The sequence below is a fragment of the Phalacrocorax aristotelis genome, chromosome 24 (genome assembly GCF_949628215.1).
Source record: "Phalacrocorax aristotelis chromosome 24, bGulAri2.1, whole genome shotgun sequence".
NCBI lineage: Eukaryota > Metazoa > Chordata > Aves > Suliformes > Phalacrocoracidae > Phalacrocorax > Phalacrocorax aristotelis.
In genome coordinates this window covers 4,115,293-4,129,336 of record NC_134299.1, presented here as the reverse complement: position 1 = coordinate 4,129,336, position 14,044 = coordinate 4,115,293, and the positions used below count along the sequence as shown (strand labels likewise).

Genomic DNA, 14,044 nt, shown 5'->3' with positions numbered 1-14,044 from the left:
AGTGACACTTGTGAAGCTCAGACAGTGATTTATCATCACAGTAAGACCTAAACCACATAGCTGAGCCCCAGCGTTCAGTGCTATTCTTAAATGTACGTGTTTCTTATCGAAGACGCCAACTCTTGAGGAATCCGACTGTGCAGTTAGGGCCCAGTTCCTGGGAGTCATGAGAGGCAAGCTTTACTCCGGGAGCTTACGTTGTGTCCTTCAAAGGAGCAAACTGTCATAGAGTTAGGGACGGACAAAGCCTCCTCCATGAAGGTCCCAGTTCTGTTGAAACCTGGCTAGCGTGGGATCGCTCAGAGCCGGTTTCCCAAGTCAGAGCTTTTCATGGGACGCTATTAGGCTTCTCCTGGAAAGCTTTGCAGCGTGAGATGATACGTGATTTAAAGATGGATTTTGCTCTGTTTCCCAAGAGCTGGATGATTCCTTGTAGCTTTTGCTGCTTTACTCCATCATCTCAGATCAAATGAGAGGCTATTGAGGCCTTCACTCAAGCCACGGTTTTAAGAGCCCTGGGCCAGAGAAGAAGGCTGAGAACCTAAGAGACGCCTGAATGCGATAAAAAGGGGTGGTATGAGATTTACTAAAGCTATGGCTGTAGGAGTAGAAATCCTTGCCAGAACCAGCCAAACATCTGATCCCACATTTGCCAGCAGGCCTAGGAGAATGTTGTGTTCAAACATTATTTCTGGTTTTATGCCCTTTATATTCTACCCGCTAGGAATTGACTGTGTTTGCTACCAATGAAAAAGGTGCGCTGTACAGTTACGTACTGGTTTCACAGGCTTAAATAGTTCTAAATAATGGCTTTCCTGCTTTGTGTTTTTGGTGGATTATATATCTGCAAACCTTGATTCGTGTGTGTCGCTTCAGGGAAGCTTGCTCGCGTTCTCTGATTGCACTTGATTGCATTCCACGGGAAATGGATGCTCCCGTGCCACATCGCCCTAGTACGGCATCCAGCCACAGGCTTTAACGTGGCTATCATAGCTCTGCTATTTTGAGCTACAAAAATACAGCAATTAATGCTGTACCCTTGTGAGCCTCTGCAGACTCAATGCTTACAGTGGATATTTGTCATCTAGAGCCTGGTAACGCTGAGTATTGAGGTTCGACTTACAGAGAGCTTATAGAGTTAAAGGAATGCTGACGATTGATCAACTACTTTTAAAGGCTTAATCCCATAAGGCAGTTAATTACCTACGCCTACTAGCAAAGCTTTCAGCAATGTGTTTATGATCGTTAATAACATCTTGAAGGGATGTGTTCTTAACATGCGATGCATATTGTTGTCTTTAACGGGCTCATCTTCGGTTATTAACCTTCTGCAAACCACTTATACGTGCAACTGTAATATAAAGTATGGCTGAAATAATTTGCAGTCAAAATTACCTCCTGTAATATGTCCTAAAACAAGCTGAAATATTCTACTCTGTCAAACAGAGCCTTTAAAGAATTCCCCGCTTCCTTTGGCTTTGAGGAAGGGAAGTTGTAAATTTGATTTTGGAGTTGTTCAGCTCTGGAACTTTTTAAACATTTACTTAAGGGTAAAAAAAAAGTTTTGGTGTAGAGCTATTGTGATCGCTTTTACATACACTTGCATATGCGTGTTTCTTCCCCATGAATATGGAAGGAGCGGAGAAGATACATCGTAAAATTAATTTATGTTTTCAAAGCTCTTCTCCTATAATAGGAGCAGAAAAAGTTGACCTTAAAAAAAAAAAGTCCCTGAAAAGTATCTGCCAAGGAGAAAGCTTTCCATTCATTCAGGATCTAACATATGTTTTTTTCATTTACTGGCCCTAACAGCTGACTTTATCTGTTAGCTAATTACCTAGTGACATTTAATTGAAACCTAAAAAGAGCCCAAGGGGCTAAAAATAATCACAAACCAAAAGTGAACACACCACTTGTTTGAAATTAACGCTGCGCGGCAGAGTGATCCCTAACATACGCTGCTGGTAAATCGGGGGTTTGAAATCTCGTGAGGTGGCAAATCTCCCTCTACCTTTGTGGGATCGTCGGCCCTTGTCGCGGTACCTTGGGCTCAGTCGTATGAGGGCTGTAAATACTCAGTAACGTACACGGGCATCCGGCTTCCAGTGGCTGTTTGAGCTTCGTTCACTAAATGTGCACTGCAGCCCTTTCTCGAATCTTTCTCTTGCTTCTGGAGGCAGGACTTGGCATCCTGTAGAACTGGAGATGTTTCTCCGTGTCCTTACCTTTGCTAAATGAATTGTGCCGTGTATTTACCGGGATTAATTTAAAGCACGTGTGCCTCTTGCAGGATCAGAACCAAATGCTGAAATATATGCATTGTCTTTGTCTCTTTTTTCCCTCCATTTCTAAAAAACAAAAAATCAGCTTTCTGATGATCTGGTAGGGCTTCTGTTAGAACTGAGGTCAATGTGTGGGATATATACTGTTCTGGTTTTAAAGTACAGTGTCCCAATTCAAGCATGTAGAAGGAATCGGAGCCCATCATAACACACCTCACCAACAGAGCTCACAAAGGTGCTGGTTGCTGACTCAGCCAAGAGAGCAGAAGTGCTGTGCCCAGGTGGTTCAATCTGAAGAATGGCATTCGGGCTTTAGGTCTTCATGTGCCTTTCCAAGAGTGCTAAAGAAAGAATACTGGGGCTGTGCCAAAATCGGAGAAAAAAAATCAGTAAGGCAGTTCCTTCCTTCAGTCTGGGGCTATCTGTACACTTTTGAGAGCTGGTAAACCTTTCCAAGAAATCTGGTCATTGATCTGTCCTACATCTTGCCTAACTGTTACATCTTATCTACTATACTTAGACAAGTATTTATTTCCCAGCTTTTTCCCAGTGGCATTACAGCAACAGAATGCATACTCTCTGCTTCCAAAAGGAAAGAAAGTGAGCTGGCCCATCAACTTTGAAAGTCTGTGAATGGTCGGCAGGAGTCTAACAGGAAGCAATGGCACAAAAATGGCACCTTCTCAGGAGACACCGCCTGCTCTCTGTTGCTGCTTTATGTTTCAGTCCCTGCTCCAACACTCAGAGTGCATCGGGAGCTTTACTTATGTGAGTAGTACTGTGAATTTCTGTAGGATGCCCACTGCATCGGTATTTGGTTTATACAGTGGCTGCCTTTGCTAGTCCCCACTGCAGAGCATGAATTCAATGCACTATGTACTTTACGAACATAAATCAAGGCAGTGGCCTCCACGCCAGGGAGTTTAGCTACAACAATGGATGGCAGATGGATACAAGCAGACAGAAAAACACAAGGAAACACTTGTGCACTGGTGTTCAGTCTGATGGACAGTGGTCTCAGCCCAACAGCTGGCTGGCTGGCTCTAGGAGAAGAGCTACTTGCACGCTTCTGTATTTGCAAGGTCAAGGCCTTCCTTCTCAAAAGAAGCTTTCTCTCCCACCAGCCCTGCAAAGCCAGCTTCGCTTGAGAGAGAACCCCCCAAGGCTGTTCTAGTTCATGCCTCTCTGACAAACAGCGTCAGCAAAGTTTTGATCATCAAACGCTCTCATTTAGTAACAATAGAGATGGAAGGATGGCTGTTCTGCTTGAGCAATGCTTGCTCTGACGAGGAGGATGTGATGAAATTGCTATCTGTTTTGTAAACTAAACCAAGGAGATCTGGAATTACTGAAAAATAAGTATGAATGGCCCTAAACAGTGCCACTTGTCTGAATATAACCAGACTTAGAGCTGTTGTGCTGAGATCTCCCTTCAAGATTTCTATCTGGATACACAGAGCACATCTAGAAATAGAGCTGGGGAGGAAATAGCTTTCCTGGTCTGCAAAATTTTTTAAGATTTCAAACTTATTCTGTGTCGCAACAGGATGAAACTGAGAACTTCTGATGTATTTTATGGAAAAAACTGAGAGGGGTTCCAAAATAAAAATAGCTCAGGGCCTAGATCACCTGGGATGTAGAAAAACCACATCCCTCTTTTGCCTGAAATACACGAGGAGCTTGAACCTACACCATTTGCATCCGAGATGAATATTCAAACTCCTAGCCTGTATAACCCATCAGTCACCCTCTTGCATTGAGTCTTCTTGGTCTGCAGCAACAAAGGTATGTCCTCAGGGTGTCGTTTGTCAGCTGAGGATCTTTGCAGTCACTGCGGATTAACTGTGACTGAAAAATTTCTGTTACATTGGGAAAGATTATCTGATGTCAGGCTAAAGCATCCACCTTGAATCACTCCATTTTCTGAAAATGTCCATGCTTTGCCTCTGAAGACTCCTGTCCTCTGCCATGTGTCATGCCATGAACCTCCTGTTAATCTAGGACCTCTTAAAATGAAGACCTGTTTTATGCTTGAGGCTATGTAAGCATTGCTGTATCTTAAGCAAATCAGTGGATCCTGTTACAGCAGAGCATATGAAAATTCACAGGTGTCCTTTGGGCACATGCTCTCCTCTCCAGTGTCTGAATAATAATCTGAATTATAGCTGAACTCTTCTCTGTGGCTTAGAGGTATTCGTCCAGCAAACACTGCTAAGAGTGTGCGACAGTACCCAGTAGTACATTAGGTCACCCAGGATGACCTTGACTGGTCACCTGCTGTGCTGAGGTACCTCTGAGGTCCAGAGGAGTGTCGTAAGCAGGAGTCAGGTTTTCTGTCCAACGGGGCGTCTTCTGTGTGATTTTGTGGTTTATGGTAGGGACAATGTGTGAGTACTTCGGTTACAAGCACGTTCAGTCCAAAGGGAACGAAGTGTAAGAGTCAGGTTTTAATCCCATAGAACTCATTACTTCAAAATGCCATTGATTAAAGGACCAGGCAGTGCCTGACGATTAAGATCCTTAAAACAAAGCTGTCAGATTATTTGACATTTTTAATTTGTCCAGTTGCCTGGACTGAGGATTAAAGGGACTTCCTTCCCTTCTCAGTGCTTGCTTTGGGTTTGCAAAAGGCAACATTCTCTTTACAGATAGGACGTCAAGGACAGAGGTCCAGTTTGAGTGATTTCCTTTTATACGACGTCGCTAATTTTGTAGTTTGCTCTGAAAACAATATGCTTTTTAACTTGATCCACAAGGCAGCTAATGAGCTATAGGCATGCAATCCAAGCAGGCCTGAATATGAAAACCAGACACCCCAGCGGAAAGCTCCCAGGGTTTCAAGCCTGCAGAACCTATTTACTCCTCTGAAACTTGTGTTTACACTTCTGCCCTCCTGCCCTTCACCCATCCCTTCTGCAAACGCAGGGCATATAAGGGCTGTGTGTTAGGAGCTAGATGTGATTTCAGTCCTTTGTTGGCCCTCCACAAAGATAATAATTGCACCCATAAAGCATACTCCGATCTAGTGGTAGTTAATGAATGAGTCCTGGACTATTTCCATAACTGGATTTGGTTTTAATCCTTGTCCAATTTCTGAGTTTGGTCTGAGACTGAAACCTCAAGGTCTCTCTGACTTTTCCCATTGCCTAGTAATGAGAGAATAGTATTAGTCAGGATTACTGGATGGCATTGGTTGAATTCCCCAGTCTGTCTTGATGCTGGATACATTATCAAGAGGAGAAGGGAAAAGAAAACATCATGTTGTCTGGGACGAACATCTTAGCCTGTCTGCTGCTTAAACGTGGAGCTTGGAAAAGCTCCATTTTGAATCAGAACCTCTAATGCAGATGAATGGTAGCTTATTTCTGGCAGACTTCAAGTTCCTGCATTCCCAAGCAGAACATCCTCTTCTGTGCCCTTAAACACCTCATTGCAGGTTTGAATTCAATACACAGAATTTCATCTTGACCACATCAAAACAGCTGTTAGCTCTCTTTTACACTGCAGACCCAGGAATTGTTCGGCTGAAGTAGTGGAGACATGAGGAGTTATCTGAAATCTGCCAAGCCTCTTTTATAGTATTGCCTCTGGATACAGGGTAAGAAAATTGGTGTCCATTTTAGAGACACCATATGCCCCAGCATATTAAAAAGTATAGTTAGTGTAATGGAGCTCTAGGCATGCGTCTTCCCCAGCAGATCAGCCAGTTCTAGGTCATTTTAACCGATGTCCTTTGTTAATTGTTGTTTGTGGATCAGATTTTCTTTTGCCCGTTTCTCTGTGGGTTATGAGAATGGCTGGTATCTCAAGCCCATTTCAGGCTGTGTCTGGCTGTCTCTATTCAACAGTCCAGATGTTTTTTACCATAGGCATTTTATAAAAGCCTAAAACAAATAAATACATGGTCCTATCCCTTCACCTCTCCTGGGATTAAATATTCCCAGAGTGCTATTAAGGCTAATGTGTGTTTTCATCTCTTAAGCAGCAGCGGCAGTGAACAGCAAATTCACACAGATACCACTGCAGGCTTGTACATGCCAGGGCTTGAGAATCGCAGTCGTAATGCGTGCTGGAGACGGCATCCTCTCTCCCCCGGTGGGACCCTGCCCCAGTGTGCATCTCACATGTAAGGAGCCAGTGTCTCGGCAAGAAAACCACTGCTCTAGAGCCCTCGGCCAGGCTGGATGTGCAGCCCATAAAGTAAACAAGATCATCTCTCCCTTCTCTGTGTCCCCTTCCCACCACCAATAACCAACATTTACAAATGAGATGATTTGTAGCTACATCAGTGGAACTTTAAAACAAGCATTTCCCTGGCAGATTCATTTGAAATACCAAGTGGTTTTATAATGGGAAAAATTAACCAAGAGGTCTTACATTTCTTTTCTGTTGTTGTTTATAATCACGGTCAACAGAAACGTCATCTTGTAATACTTCGCCCACTTATCTTGCCACACGATTATTCATACCAGAAGTGGGGATGGGAGGAAAAGAGGCTTCTGTGATTGTTATGTTTTGTAACCTCCTCCTATTTTTAAAAGTAATATAGTCCAGGACCAAACTGTGTGGGTTTACCTCAGCCCCACATCACCTCATTGCCACCAGAACCTTTGTTAATGCTCACGGGTTCTGCGTATATAGTTAAAATGGCCTCGGAGCTGCTCTGACATATGGTCCTGGGGAATTCATGGTGCAGAGCTCTGCCCTCTGCCCCCGTTTTGCTGCCCGCTCCAGCCAATCTGTCTGTGCTGGGAAAGGACCGGGCTGCTCTCCATCTTTTTCCCAGTGGTGAATTGTTTCGCACCAGCTTGGGCTGGAGAAACAAGTCTAGTCCAAGATCATCCTACACCTGACTGGTCTGGCTATAGCTCAAGGCTGGGAAATTTGAGCAGTCCTTTGAAATGATGAGTTAGGGAGTCACAGAGAGGAAGTAGGAGGTGAAGGCAACTCTTGAGGTGAAAGTCGATGGGTGTAGCCACATGGCCAGAGTTATCTGCTCATACAAAGAAGGGGAAGGGTTTACTGCCATGGCCTAACGGTGTGTTCGAGCGGTGACCTTTAGGCTTGAAACTTCACAGTTTGATTCATCCATACGTTGCTCTGTTGGCTGTGATGCAGCCCGAATTCCTATCTCGCTTTCCAAGGATTCCCTGCACCAACCAGTCACTGAGCACGTAAGGGCTGTTGGTATCCATTTCTGAGCTACACAATATGGTAGGAACCCACGGGGAGGCAAGATGCCTTACACCGCAAACTTGGAATGCATTAATGTTGAAGCAAGTCCTCAGTCTTCATTTTTTTTGTTCTGTGTCTCACGTAGGACTAATGACCAGGGTACTAATTAGTGCCAGTGGAAGAAAAGAGCTTAAATGAACACTTAACCACAAAAAATAGATAGAGATTTCCCAAACAAATTTAAGAAAAGCCAGCGAGTATAAATCAGTTGCTGGAAAGTTTAGCTAAATTAATTGTGAATTGCTTTGAAGTCAGCGTATGTAAACAAACATATATACATAATTATTTACCACCACGTTATTTAGGAATTTGCATGTGACAAAACACCAAGCTATTCAAAACACATTTCTTCCACTTTATTATTGTTTATAAATCTCTTCTAGAGTTCCCAGGAAAAACAAAACCCCTGCCACAGACGGCATTATGTAACTAGGTAATAGAGGGAGCACTCTGGTTCGCGAGATAGGTACAACACGGGAGAGGAACGAGTGTGGTGAAATGAAGTCACACGGTTAATCAGTTGCAGACTCGTTAATACAGCTCACTCACATGAGCGTCTTTCCATTGAGAAATTCTTCTTGTGGCTGCACTTACAGACACAGGCAGCCTTCGAGCTCCGGCCTATTGGTTACCATGACCTAGTGGAGTCTATCGTTTTGCTGAGCAAGCTGTCCGTGAGAGTTCAAGGAGAATTAGTCGTCTGTGTGCTCTGATCACTCGCTTGAGGGACAGCGGTGGGACTGTTCCCAGAACTTGAGGGGGGTTTGTGTTCCCTCTGAAAACTGAATAATCTCTGGCTTACTGTGAGGGTCATTTCTATGGGGTTTGTTGCTTTATGCACGCCAGCTTACAGCCCCGCGGCCCTTGCGAGCGGTCTCCCCCGCAAGTAACCAATTCGTGTTTCTTGCTCCAGGCAGCCCTGTAGTTCTGCAGTTCTTATACACCTGGCAGTTATCAGCAGCAGCATCCGGCTATCTGCAGTGGGTTTTAGTGTCTTCTGTATAAATCTATTCTTCAATTACACCAACCAGCCACCCTAGAATAAGAAATAAGACCAGTGCATTATCTGTATTCTGTGCAAAGCCTGGAGTGTAATGTCTCCAGTGATACAGAACAGCCACAGGTCTGTCATGCTACTGCACCAGGCAGACGTGATTGGGGCATCGTTACTGGACGAGCAAGAAGGCAGAAGAAGGTAATTAAGGGAATCTGGAACAAATTCTCCCCATAGGATGATGATGTGATGGTGACTTGCGCCAGCAGAAAAGCTGGCCCACTGAAACTCATCTAAGATTTTGGGGTTATTGAGTTACAAACTACTAAAGGTATATTTTCACCTTCAGCCGATAAGGAGATGGATGCTCTGACTAATTATCTTGACAGAAGAGTTTGTTTAGAATAAATAGATAAGCTTTCATAAATCTGGAGTTATATGTGATATGACTGATATCTTGCACTTAGCCTGGCTTTAACTGTGTTGGAGGATGCTTCAGCTGGGTAGCGAGGGACAAAGCATACAGCACCGAAGACGCAAGGGTAAAAACTAGGTCTCCCGTCTTGTTTCCACCAAGGCTAATGGGAGCTTGTGTTTCAGCATTACATATGTTAGGATAAAGGTTCTCGATTCTGATTCCGCCTGGCTCCATGGTAGTGATGCTGGTTAAGTCAGTCTTGTTTCTGGTCAGGATAAGCAAGGCCAGAGAGCAATTCCTAGCAAAAAAATTCAGAAACAGCTTTGGGACCTGAAATCCTGTTCACCTGCCACCCGCGGATCAGCCGTATGCTTCAGGGTACAGTAGGATAGGAAGAACCAATAGACTAGACTCAGATCTGTCTTCCATTTCTGATAAATTCTTTCAGTCCCAAAGCACTTCCAGCTTACAAAAAAATCAGCTTGCATGCAGGCATGCACAGCCAGGGCTGTAAACGGCTGTCAGCGGCTGTCCTTCATTGTTAAAAGGACATTTTGCCAGAATCTTTATTCTTCCATCCAGCGCCACCCAAAACGGGTCGGTCATTTTTCGCTCATGCCATATAAAAGACTTTGCCTTGGAGAACTGTTCCAACCCATTTTAATCTCAAACTATGAAGGCCAGATGGGCCCCTGCGTCGTGCTTCAGGGGAGCCTGGGTCTGCATCAGCTTATTTAAAGATTTCAAAGAGCGGCATAAGCTGACTCTGGTCCACAGCCATGTCTCCAGTGCGCAGGTTTAGGGCTGCACCTCACACTCTCCAGAGTGTAGCAGGTTTTGAAGGATAATTATTTTGCTCTGATGTAAGAGGGAGAAATATTGGGGTGTAGAAAGGAAGGGCTACCCTCAGTAAATGACCTCTAATTTGTAGGTCACAGTTTTCCCATTCCTTCATGATTTCAACACTTATATTCTTCTCTGGGACAAAAAAGCAGCAGATCATAAATTGGCCATTTGAAAGGAAAAAAGGGAAAAAACTGAAATTAAAAAGTGTGGATTGGGCACTTGAAACGCTATATTTCAAGCATTTTGCTATATCTTGCTTTGATTTAACAGTAAAAGTTTTACAAATTTGTTTTAGTGGAAATTAACATTTCTCAAGTAAATTACTCAAGTTCTGGAACAAGAAATCTCTGTTCGGTTTGAAAAACTGAAACCAGAAAATTCAAAAATTGTGTTTTTCAGACAAGGAAGTTAAATTAAGAAAAGATTTGAAACCAGAGCAGAAACGTAATAAAAATGTTTTCCATTATGTTCTCATATGTGCTGAAAGCCAGATTTCCTAAGTTTTTAACCTGAAGGAGACATGGTAAATGCACGCTGTCCCAGCCAGGCTGTTATATGAATCTGTAATTTTTAAATGGAAATCTATTACAGCCTGAATTCTCAGAAAGGAAAGGATGCTGCCTAGCAAGCAGGACATTCTTGTTTCATTAGGGAGAAGAAAATAACCGAAAGACCTCCAACAAAAGGCATTTGTTGAGGTTTTACACGTAATAGGAAACATTGCACGTTTTTAAGCGGAGTGCAGTTGTAGTGGCTTAATGACAAAGAGCGTTGCGTTTGTGAGGGGGCACACGGAAGCGCGACATGGGGAGGAGAATTTCTCCACAATTTTAAAGAGATTGTGACCTGCAGATTCAACACCAAACTCCTTTTGTAAGGTGTGGTGCTCCCTTCATTCTTTCTAGATAAATCGCATCTGAAGAATTGGTTGGTCCTGTGAAGTTTCTTCCACTTGCAATGAAGAGCACGCACTGGGTGAGTCAGGGCTGGATCTGAGCCCCAGCTGCGTCTGAAGTGAGTTGCCATGTGTGCTTATGGCTGCTCTCAAACACAGGGCACTCTTGTGTTTTTACGTATGAAGTAAAACTATGGCTCCCACCAATGATCTAGACGCCGGTATCGTAACCAGCACTCTGTAGACTTACTTAGATCTGTATTGCATTTATTACAGCTCCTGTGTTTTTCCATCAGTGGAAATCAAATTAGCATTTCAACTCTTCAGCTTCTAATAGTAGCACCAACACTTGTCTTCTGTCAGGGGGTTACCCTACTGTTCCTGTTCAACAGAACTGCTTGCAAATAAAAACAGTCTCTCTCTTGGTTTGCATTATGGATTTAAACAACTTCACCAGACTAACTAGGAACTGTTTCTCATTTTCGTTTCTGCCAGGAATCACAACCATCTCTCTGAACGCTCAGCCCGAAGAAGGTTAGAGGGATCCCGCACCGCGAACTGAAACACCAGGGCGATATACGTCATGCGCGGTCTGAAGGGAAATGTTAAGGCAGAGCTTGGACAGCTATCAACGAACGGCTTTTGCAACGTACGAGTTTCATCTGTCCTACAAAATATGGGGGTTTGATGCTTCTGTTACTCTTACTAAACTAGAGGACGGCAGGCTAAGTGCTGTAAAACTGCAGTGCTGTGGTTACTCCTTCTACCTCTTTTACAGCTTTCCTGTGTGTCGGCACCACCCAGGGAAAGAAATACCTAAATTTAACTTGCCACCTCCCAAAATCATTTCCAAGACTGAAAAAGGGAACTGAAATAACTACTGTCACAAGAACTTTTTCACAAAAAAGAAACGCTTTAGCCTGATTTCCAAATGAAATCCAACTGATGTCTTGCTTGGAAGGGACAGCTACGCTTTAATAGGTTCATCGGCTATTTCTTTTCTGCCTCTGTGTTCTTAATGATAAAGGATAAATAGGTAGAGCTGATGCCTGGGTGAGCAAATTCTCATGGAACTTCTCCAATTTAGAGAGATGAGTTAATTTGCTTTTTCTTTCCAATGCTATTTCATGCATCATATGACAAGACACATCTGTTCAGTGACTAATATAAAGGGAATATCCCATGTGTGTAAGCGGCACAAGCCTGCCTCACACTCAACCTTTCTGAATTTTTTTCGAGGGCTGGTTATGCAATAAATAAATGGGGACAAATTCATCCCAGGGAAGAACTTTTAGTCAGCTTTGAAAGCAGCAATTTGGCTTGGAAAAATATTCAACATCAAAATAATAATGAGTGCATGTTAGTGCTGACAGTCCTGGAGACAAGAATTCTCCGTGCATCCGGAGCCAACTTCTCAAGTCCTCTCTCCTTCATATCTTAGCTCTTACGTATGGAAAACCCTCAGCAGAAGGGGTGGAGGATGGGAGTGGAAGGGTTTGTAAGACTAAATGCCTCGAGATTTGGCTTTCAGCGAACAGGCATGCCAGGCCTCGAAAACCAGTGGTGAGGACATTGATGGCACCCGACGCTGTTTTGCTCCACTGCTGATCCCGAGGGAACCCACGGGGAAAGAGGGGGGTAGAGAAGAGGGGCCACTGATGTCTTCGTGCTGGCTAAGGTGCCAATAAAACACCAGACACTTGCTTTTTGCAGTCCCTACGCTGGTTCTGTAGGACCTCCCTGTAGGCCACGGAGCAGGCAGCTGAAGTGAATGGCATTTGGTCTGTGCCATCTGGAGTTGTCAGTTTAATGATGTAGGACTCAGGGAACAGTTTAATAACTAAATCTAGCCAGTAGCCCTAGCAGTCCTTGGAGCTTTGCAATACTTTGAAACAGTTGTGCAATAAAGAGGAAAATAAGAACGTATTGAAAAGGAGTATTTCATCAACTAGAGGCTAGGGAATAAATCACAGAAAACCATGTACTGAAAGTAATGTATCTGCTAGATTTGGCTGGGCTTTGGGATTTGTTTTTCGTCTTTTTCTATTCACAAATTGTTCGTCTGCAAATTGCTGTCCACGGCTTCAAGTGGTGTATAAGTGCATCATGCCGTTAAAGTTTATGAACCAGTGTCGCCAGTGGAGCTCCGTTACTTCCACTAGCTGAACTGTTGGCCTTATGTATGTTTTTATGACCTTTTTCATTATTCTTGATTGTTTGATGATGACAATATATTCCTTCCTTTCTGTGAGTGACCTGCTGTGTCTTTTGTTCTCCTTTTTGACGAATTACAATTCAGAACAGAAATAATCGCGGGCATAGCAGATCTCTTGGGATAAGGGAGGGGAGTACCCCAGGGAGAGAGAACAGTTATAGAATCATAGAATCGTTTAGGTTGGAAAAGACCTTTAAGATCTTCGAGTGCAATCGTTAACCTAACACTGCCAAGTCCACCACTAAACCGTGTCCCCAAGCACCACGAGCAGGCTTAGCTCATAGCTGGATAATCTGCACATGAATCACCATCCACTGCATGAGGAATTGGATCTATGGAGTCCATCTCCACCATCTCATCCCCTCTGACACGGCGTTCTGGGAACTCCGCGAGCACTGGGGCAGTACTGCTGGTGGTAGTGGCAAAAGCAGAAGGCAGTTGTTTGGTCCTAGGAGAGTTGCAGAGCTGTAGAAGTTCTTTCCTCTTCCAAAGGTGAGGCAAAAAGTTGAGTGCTGAATAATTCATATTTCATTACTTTGCTGGAGTAATTTTGGAAGGTCTGTCTCTCTCTTTGTATAGGTGGGTTTTGATGTTCTAATCTGGGGGTTATTTTAACGCCCAGCCCACTCCCCCCAGTGGAGCTCTTGCATATGATGAAGTTTAAATGCACTTTGGTGTAAGTAATAGCCTGCTTTTCCAGACTTGTTTAGAAGGAGGATATTGTCCCTAGCTGACCGCTTCCCACTAAGAGTTTTGATTTTTACAAACTATTTCTAACAGTCTGCAATTGGCTCTAATGATTATCGGCCACAAGCTGTAGATGAAGCAACTGTGCCGTTCCTGTGTTAGCCTTTGGCTGAAGCTGTGCCTCACTTTTTACTGATCAGCACTATGGATTTATCCTGCTTAGACACTCCTTTCAAGCACGCAGGCAGTCTTTACCGCGTCAGTGGAAAGATGAGGGTAATATTGTGAATGGCAAGGTTCCAGTTGTTCATAACTGAAGTCGTGGGATGATTGCCTTTTGTTTAAATGTCAGAGGATCATAGATGTCAGAGACGAGAAATGGCCTTTTAAAATCATCAAATCTGGATCACAGCATGGAATTCATAGAAAATCGAGGCAAGAGTGACATTGTGTGAGCGTCCGTGTTATCCCT

The 14,044-nt window shown here is 43.7% G+C and overlaps 1 long non-coding RNA gene across 1 annotated transcript in view; it reads left to right on the top strand.

Annotated features, from left to right (window-relative positions):
- Positions 1 to 12,925, top strand: part of LOC142068253 (uncharacterized) — a 47,545-nt gene extending 34,620 nt beyond the window's left edge. The window contains exon 4 of the long non-coding RNA XR_012664243.1: positions 11,166 to 12,925. This is a non-coding gene — a long non-coding RNA (uncharacterized LOC142068253). The remainder of the gene's footprint in view (positions 1 to 11,165) is intronic.
- The last annotated feature ends 1,119 nt before the right edge of the window (positions 12,926 to 14,044 follow it).